Source organism: Rhineura floridana, chromosome 7 (assembly GCF_030035675.1).
Source record: "Rhineura floridana isolate rRhiFlo1 chromosome 7, rRhiFlo1.hap2, whole genome shotgun sequence".
Classification (NCBI taxonomy): domain Eukaryota; kingdom Metazoa; phylum Chordata; class Lepidosauria; order Squamata; family Rhineuridae; genus Rhineura; species Rhineura floridana.
Genome location: NC_084486.1, coordinates 64,483,120 through 64,492,802, shown reverse-complemented (window position 1 = coordinate 64,492,802; position 9,683 = coordinate 64,483,120).

Genomic DNA, 9,683 nt, shown 5'->3' with positions numbered 1-9,683 from the left:
TATCAATTTATAAAATGCTAAAAGTAGACAGAGACTACAGATCAAACATCAGGAAATTCCACAGAAATTCCAGGGCATGCCTGTCAAAATAAACAAAAAGTGTTCAGAGGCTACAAAAAGCATCAAGGAGGGGTCCAGGTGGGCCTTCCTAACTGGCCACTGAAAAGACCCTTTATCAGATCTCAACCAATAACGCCTCTGATGTTAGGACTGGGATGTATTTATTTACTTATTTGAATATTGGCATCCTGCCTTTCAGTATAAGACTTTCAAGGAAGCTAACAACCAAACAAAATATTAAACTATAATTATGACATTAGGAAACACAAAAAGCTCCTATTGAGTTCTACTGAGACATATGTCCTGTTGAGTAGACTTCCATGGGACTTATTCCCAGCTAAGTGTGAAATAGGCTTGCAGTTGTACAGAGCAATCCAGGGAGGAAGAATCCATGGTGGTAGAACCGCCAAATCTTGAGCCTTGCCAGTCTTACGTCAGCTAAGGCGGAAGTTGGGGAGTGGCTCCAGAGAAAAGGAGCTTGGCAGCTCCAGGGCTGGCATGCTTTCCCCCACATCTTAAAGACATATCAGGAGAAGGGGAGGACTTTGGATCCCAAGCCTCCCTCGATTTGTCCCTCTCTCTCACACACACACATACATGCGTGCACACATGTACACAACAGAACACCTGCCCTTTTGCACTCACCAACACCAGAACTGCTGCTATAGAGGCATCCAGGTGAGGACTTCCCTGTCCAAAGATGGATCTCTCTCTCTGTCTCTCTGTCTCTCTGTCTCTCTCTCTCTCTCTCCAACAAATACTTTGGCCCCTTGGATGCTGTCCTTAATGAAGCAGTCTCAATATTTTATCACGATAAACCATATTATTAAATGATCATATGTGAAAATCTTCAGAACTTGTCCAGAAACATTTGTTGTTTTCCACCTACCTATTTCAGTAAGTTACAGCTTTATTTATTATTTCTCTCTTTTTTTCCAGAAAAGAATTCATTTTTCTAGTTTGAACATTAAGATGTGAACACACTGGTGCATTTGATATACCTAGTGCACCAGGTTGATCTTGCAGACCACCACTTCTGAAAGTCCAAATTAACTGTGTTTCATGAGCAACTTTCCTCATAATCAGGTTTCACTCAGCTCTGAACATATTGATTTTGCAGTTATTAACCTTTAAATAAAAGCATCTCAGAAATATATGTTTCATTTCTCTGTACTATGGGGAGCCTGCCCATTTCATATTAATAACTGTGTATGCAACAAAAATGTACTGGCCTTGTTGCTGTTTGTTACTGTTATTTCTATCACACTTTTCACTATGCACAATGCTTTGTTCATCTCACAACAACCACTTGTGGTCAGATGATTGAGAGTAGTCATATCCACACTATACGGTACATTTAAAGTGCATGGCTTCCCCCAGTCATAAAGAAACATAGGAACTATAGCTTGTTAAGGGTGCTGGGAATCATAGCTCCTTTGGGTTAACTACTCCCAGGATTCTTTGAAGGAAGCTATGGACATTTAATGTATGGTTTTGATGTGACCACTATGATTTGAGCAACAATTGGTACTGAGTTTCCCTCTTGTAGCTCCCCTCCAATCTGCTCCAGGGGGTCCCCAAACCATCCAGGGAAGATTAGGTGGCATTGCAGGAGAAGTGGAAATCCTTTCCACCAGTGAGGTCCATTCTGCTGACAGATGGGTACTGTTGCATTGCACTGTTTACAACAGAGGTCAGAAGCACTCACTCTCCTGTTTTCCTGCTGAATCAAATGTAGCCAATGTGATGCCTTTCAGTGATGCTACCGCTCCCATCAGCCCCAGTCTGTATGGCCAATGAGCAGGGGTGATGGGAGTTGTAGTCCACAACATCTGGAGGGCTAACCCTGTGCTGAATCAATGATCCATGCACTTGCATCTATGACCTAAAATAAATTTTTGGTGCACTATAGGGTTACCATCATTTTGTTATTTCAAAAAGAGTACATTTGGCTTCGATAAGTGAAAAGTAAGAGTATGCTGTTGCACCATCTCAAAAAGAGTACATGTACTCTTAAAAGAGTATGGTTGGTAACCCTAACTGGGGGTCATCATGGGTGTGATTAAGGTTGCAGTCCTATACCCACTTGCCTAGGAGTATATCCCATTGAACTCAGTGAGTCTTACTTCTCTAGATTGTGGAAATTTGCTAATAGTAACTTCCTGTGTAGTAACCTACTGCTTTGAGCTAACAGTACATCATTCAAATTTACACAAAGCCACACATGCATTATTTACATTGCACTAGAAATGTACTAAGCTTTTATAAAGACAAAAGAAATAAATATGTCACCATTCAGCATGGCTTATAGACAAGAGGCTGGTCATTTCATTTTCCCCACACCGATGGTCCACTATGAAACCACTATTAAAATATGAATAATGAAACAAGAAGAAGAAAAAAACAAGAGTTTTGTTTTCTGAATTTCTTAGCACATACGTAGTTTTTCTGCTGCTGAACAATGCCACCTAGTGGATACTTAAAGAAATGAGAGCAGAAGTAGACTTGTCTTAACCCTTCCTTTCTAGCTCTAATGCCTCATGGTGGGAAAAATTGTCTTGCAGGTAAAAACAACACATATCCAGTCCATTAAGACTCTAGCCAATTTCAGTTCAGTTCCTCCATTTTCTAGATGCCATGGTATATATGGACTACCTCAGTCGTGACTTGTTTTTCCTTGCTCCTGATGATGCTTCAAAACCAGAATTTCCTAGCGATCATTCAGAGATGGTTTATACATTCATTTGATTGTGCTTATGAAAGTGTGAGTGTTTCATGGTTGCGATTTGCTGCAAGCTGTCCCAGGGGAGCCTGGGCAGCACTGGGATTGCAGTGGATGGGGAGGGACAATTTAACTCTTTCCCTCATACTGTGGTCCCAATGAAAATCACACACCCCCAGCTGCCATTGGCATTGGAACTCAAGCCTCCATTGGGCCTACAATCTGGATGTTTTGCAGGCTCCTCCAGAACAGCTGTTTACATAGCATCTAGTTTGGCCCTCAAAGTAACAATTAAAATGACACTGTGCGAAGCTCACTGGCCTTCCCATAGATGAGACCATTTCAAAACATGGCTTTCACTGTGAGAGGAATCAGATGCTTGTAAACCAGCCAACTTGCTGCTGCTGCATCATAATCTTCCCTTCTATCAATATTTCCCTATAATTATTGTTGTAGTTGTAGTAGTAATAATAATAATAATAATAATAATAATAATACAGCTGAGCCATGAACCTACAGCCCAGCTCTCAAGGGACCACTGAACTTGATTCAGGAGGAGAACTCATTTCTTCCAGTAGACTTACCTTTGAGCTTTTCTTAAAATAAAAAAGGTGGAAGGGTTTCTTTAAATTTACAACAGACTGAATGAAACAAAAATGTCCCCCCCCCAGAAAAAACCTGGCCTGACAACTCTTGAAATAATATTAAAAATGGTATTTGGGCACGGCCTGGAGCAGAGTCCTTTGGTAGTTGGACTAGGTCTTGGGTGAGGTGGAATCCCATGATTTCTAATGGAGCCTGGGATACAGTCCCATAGGTTCAAGTGAACACAGGAGTGACACAAAACACAAGAACTGTTGATTCGTCTAAAGTATGCAACTCAGAAAAGTTCACCTGAGGAAGATGGGAGTGGTAACTAGAGTTGTCCCTTGCTTTTGTGACAATTGGCCCAAAATCAAGAAAGCAGGCCTAACGTTTGTTTTACCTGGTCAGGTAACAACAATATTCTTCAGCCAGACTCATACCCACAGAAGGTTAGAAAGATTTTCTACTAGTATTGTGGAAGCCTTCTCCTTTGATAAAGCATATACTCGATGCACTCACATACACATTGTATCACTTCTTGGGATGTTCTGGCTTCCTACTGATCAGTGTCAGAATTAATGAGAATAACGTGGAATCTATGATACAAACTATGCTTCTGTTATGCACCCAGCGGCCAGTGAGATGTTTCAGGGGTACAGTACCTGGGTTTGGTCTCCTTTGAAAAGAAGATCACTGGAGGCTTATTGCCATTTTGTAATGTTAGTATTTATTTACAAATATACTGGGTGGGAATAGGTGGAGGTTCACAGCTTAACATGCCAAAGTCTGCTGTTCCCATATCAGGGCTCCCAGGGAAACAGTGTATGCCTCACTGCCTCTAGGTGTTCCGGAGCCCAAGCTCAGTTGTGTGCCCTTTACCAAAACTGCTGTTTCTTCACATGCACAATTTGATGACAACATCCATAGTCAGGAGGATGACAGTGGGAGAAGAAAAATGTGTCCGCTTCCCTTTGGCTGTTGTTGAAGCCAGATGCTGAAAGCTATCAGCAAATCTCCTTAACAAAAGGAGCACCCTGGGCCACTTCTTCAAGGACTATTAACAAGTAAAAAGAATCTTCACAGAAATGGTAGAGTCAACAACTGCTGAATTGGAAGGATCCTAAGAGGTCATCTAGTTCAACCCAAAATTTTATAACACTTCTTAGAGCTCATTCCCATAATGTCTGCACAGAAGAAAACCCCACTGAATTCAATGGGACTTTCCCCCAGGTAAGTGTACAGGATTGCAGCACAAGCCTTACATGCCTACTCAAAAGTAAACCCCATAGGATCAGATCCTTAACCTCTTTAGATTGAAGAGAAATGACCTTTTTGCTCATTGTATTTGGCAGCTTATCTTTTTCAGGTGAATTGAATCTTTATCTTCTAAATAAAATAAGGCAACAAGCTACCTGACTAAGGCAGATAACCAGAAGTTATCTCCCACTTGGGAAGGTCAGGTTCCTTCTACTCATGGGAAAAGAAATCCATTGTGTAACACATTTTGTACATAAAAACTATAATATTCAGGAGAACTGAGGGCAGCAAGCAAATCATAGCATAAATATTAAATTATCCTCATTGGGTAACATCACTGCAAATGAGTCTCTGCTTAGGTATTACATATTTGAACTTGTCAAGCCTGTGTGATCTCTGGTAGCTGCTCAAGAGATGAAGCCAACAAACATAAAACTTTAATGTTTCAGCCACACATGGCATCTTCCATGTTAAGATCTTGTTATTACACAGTGTGAAATATAAGCATGATGCAGATTCTTTCTCTCATCTCTTACCCCAAGATCTTTTCATACAGGAGTGGGTTCTGCTGCTGAACATTGCTTCCGCATGGTGGCTGCTCCCTGTTGGGCTGTAACTGTTACAAAGGGCTTCCCATATGGACTAGCTGGCTCATAGGGAAAGCTGCTGTGACACCTTCACATCTTCCATGGGGCTGCATTGGCATGGAGATTTTCCAAGATATTGGGGCTCATCCACAGTCCAACCTCACAGGGAACCATTTATGATAACATTCATAACACCAACATCACATGTGAAGTCAAGGTCATGTGAAGGACAAACAGGGTTTTCATTTACATTTAGAGTTAATTCTTCTCTTTTCTTGGCCATTATTCTCTATATATTATATAGATATACCCAATACACATATAATCTTATACACTATTTCCAGTCTTTGGAGGAGAGGACTGATGCATATGTAGCCAAAATAACAGCACCAATACAAAAGAGGTTGGCTTCAATAGACCTGGGGAAACCCCAACATTTGCAGAAGTATAGAAAAGGGTGAGGGAGTGTCTGATGTGTATCCCCCCCAACCGTCCCCCATTATTCTCACTGAAATCAATGAAGCTTAGTCAAGGCTAAGTCTCTTTCTATAGGCAAATGTATAGGTAAAACATACTGTCCTCACAACAGTAGATATGGAATACCAGGTGCCATCAATGGTATCAAGTGATGCTGTTTTGTGGCTCTTTATTGCTCAATGGTGACAACAATAAAGGGAGTTCCAAATGGGTGAGGCAAATATCCTCTCAGTGGTTCTTAACTTTTTGGGATCCTGGACCCCTTTAAGAATCTGATGAAAGTTATGAACCTCATAAATAAATTAAAATGAATTTGTTGCACTGGAAATTGATTTTTTTGTTCTCAGTGCATGGTCCTCCTGAACCCCATACATGGACCCCCAGGGGTCCATGGATCACAGGTTAAGAACCCCCTGTTTTAAAGTCTCTTGCAGAGTCAAACAGATGCTCCTGCTGCTACAACTGTTGCTACAACTGGTTTTGGCAGATGTTATCAAAGCTTCCAGACCTTCTAGAACATGGCTACCCAATGTGGCTTCCTCCAGATGCTATGGACTACAACTCCCATCTTCCCTACACATTAGCTATTCTGGCTACACAGCAGACAGAGCAAGTATAGAGTTCACCTGGTCACAGTCTTCCCAAATATGATGAGATGCATTGTATTTCTATTTAAATTATAATAATTATTTTTAAACTTGCATCTATACATATGCAAACCTGTGTCCCCTTTTGTCCTACAGTTTTATGATGCATAAGTGGTCGCCCTATCCTTAACCTGGAAGTTTTTTTTCTTTAAGAGCCAGAGCGTCAGGCACTGTTGGGGTAGTAGACCTTTTGCTAGCCTTGGGGCACCGACAAATGCCCCAACTTGCCAATGCATGGAGCCAACCCTGAATTAAACACTGAGAATCGGTTATCTAAAATCCACTCAGGGCCTTTAACTGCTCTTTAAACTTTCTGAAGTCCCATTGTGGGTACTGCATGGCACCATTCAGCCTCTTGTGGCTTGATATTTTATCTCACAAAACCAAACAGCTTTATCTGCTCTTGAGCACTTTGTTTCTCATACGCATTCTCTTCCACCATCCAAAGTCACTCTGATGAATGAAGGCACTTAAGCTTCGAATTCCTCTATGATGCCTGGCTCCTGAGTTTGTTATTGACTCATAATTTATTTTGACTGTGATGCGTCCTTCCCTGGCTCTCCCTGTCAGGTTCCTACCTGCTCGTGGTTACTGCTGTCTCTAGGCACCACCAGGGACTCCACCAGTCCGGACCGCTCTCTCTTATGATTTCTCTCCCCGCTCTAGCACAGATCTCAACAGATCCCCCTGCTAGGCAACCACCAGTAACGTCCCAATACTAGTATTCCCAGAGACTCTGAATACTGGTATTGTTACTCTCTTCACCGCTGCCACCATTTGTTACAGTTCCCCTTCAGCCTTGGTCATTACCTTACCCTCCCTTCTGGTCTGTGAAACCCCAGCCAAGGATCAGGCCTTTGGTAAACCAAATTAAGTATTTATTACAGATAACAAAGCTAACAAGATTAACAAGATTTCTTCTTAAGGCACATAAGCATATGGTTTTACTCAATACTAATCCGAACTCCACCTCCCTCCTGGTAAACAACTCTCTAAACCCCACCAAGCAATCCACTCTTTCTCTTCTCCCCCCAGATTCCACAATTCACCACCTCACATTCCCCCAGATTTACCTGTCATCCTTTCATTTATACTGTCAGCCATTTTAAACATTCAGCCAATCATCAAGCATTCTATTGCCCATTCACTCCCCCTCCTCTTTCACTACTTACCATGTATACTCTAAACAACCAGCACTTACCATATATACACTAATATATAGGAACATCACATTGACCCCCAAGAATAATGTATCATGTTGCTGATGTGTGCACAATCTGGCAGTCACAAAATGTATTTTTATCCATTACAGGAACAAGAGCACCTACACACTACAGTTTCAGAAAGACCTCTGGTTTTAGCCTCCTATGTCTGTTCTTTATATTGGGGGAAATGCTCTGATGCTAAGAATAAATCATCAAGTCACAGATGAACAACAGGGGGACCATTTCCATTTTTTTTTACAAAAACTTTGTTTTAAGAGAAAAAAGAGTTAGAGACAGAGAGAGTAAAGGAGAGGTATACACTCCCATAAGAACAATAGAAGAAGAGTTCTGCTAGAGCAGACCAAAGTTCCACCTAGCCTAGAGGTGAGAACCTCTCGCCTGACTCTCAGGTGTGAAAACACTGGATTTATCACATTTGTCATTAGGTTCAAAATCTGTAGGGAAGGACAGATGGACTTTGGGCCATGCTAGATGCAACACCATTTGCACAATTAGCCACTGTGTGTGAATTGCCATTAAAAGTAGATTACATGTGGAGGGGCAATCTGGATTGGTCCCTGGTTGTGTGTGGGGGTAAAGGTAAAGATGTCCCCGCACTTATAGTGCGAGTCGTTTCCGACTCTTAGGGTGACATCTTGCGATGCTTACTAGGCAGACCGTATATATGGGGTGGGATTGCCAGTTCCTTCCCCGGCCTTTCTTTACCCCCCAGCATATGCCGGGTACTCATTTTACCGACCACAGGTGGATGGAAGGCTGAGTGGACCTCAACCCCTTTTACCGGAGATTCGACTTCCTCGTTCCATTGGAATTGAACTCCGGCCGTGAGCAGAGCTTTGGCTGCGTTACCACCGCTTACCACTCTGCACCATGAAGGGTCTTGGGGGGGGGTAGCGGGGCTTTAATCCTTTGCCACCTGCTGTAGGGATCCCACATCTGCTGTTTGTATTATGGGAAACAAAAATCTCACATTCCTCCCAACTGGAATCCTCCCACATGCAAATAGCAGGCACAGGGGGCTGAACCCAGAATGGGAAGGGAGCAAGGGGCAAAGCCCCTCTACCTCTACAGGTGGGGGAATATGTGACTTTTGGTTTCTCTCTGTTTCCTATTTTTCCAGGATTAAGTTCAGTTGTCCACTTTTCCACATCAGTTTGTAATTTTAAAAAATTATCATGAACATTCTATGCAGTTTTACCCAACATAACATTTTTGCCAAGCAGTTTCCCCTAATACAATGCACTTTTGTATGTGATTTTTGCAAATATTCTCACAAATATATCCATTTATATGCACACCAATATATGCATTTTTGTATATACTGCTTGACTGGAATTCCATTGCAAAATTTGGCTGTTTCAGTTCATCTATTGTTTCGGAAAGTGCAAAGTTTCCAAAGTTTACCTTTAAATGCACACTAAATTGAAATTCTCCCCCCCATCCCCCCCACAGTGCCAGGGATCTGGTCCAGAACAGGGCCCTGCACCTGCAATTTAATTTTAAAGCCATTCACACAATTGCTAATTGTGCAAATGACATATGTCCTGGTTTGGCCCAGAGAGAAAGAGCTCTCCCTGCAATTAACAGTTAAATACCATGAGAATGAATTCTTGATGGACTTCCAGCATCCTCTTCCTGCTTTCTTATATAAGGGCTATTGGGAGATTTCCTCTTCCGTCCTGGCTCAACAAAGGAGGGTTTAAGGTAAGGTTGCCAGGTTCAGGGCCTGAGACTGATCCTGTATCTTTAGGAGAAGAGAAAGTCAGCCAAGTGCAGGTGTTCTTTTTTTTTTTTTACCATATTCTGCTCTGCAAAGAGACTTCAATACACAAGGGGTTAAACAGTTAAAGGAATCAGTGAAAGACGGAGTCAAGTCTCTGATCTTCAGGATGAATTTGAGTTTTGTGTTCTCAGGAAGAAATGTTGATGAACACCTTTTCAGATGGTGCCTTTTCTTGGAACTATAGTTTTCCAAGTGCTGACTGAGGCCTTCCTAAAAAAAGAGGTGTGGGTCAACCTTCACCAACCTGATGCCCTCCAGACATTTTGGACTATGTCTCCTATCAGCCCCAGCCAGCATGGCCAATGGTCAGAGATGATGGGAGTTGGAGTCCAAAACATC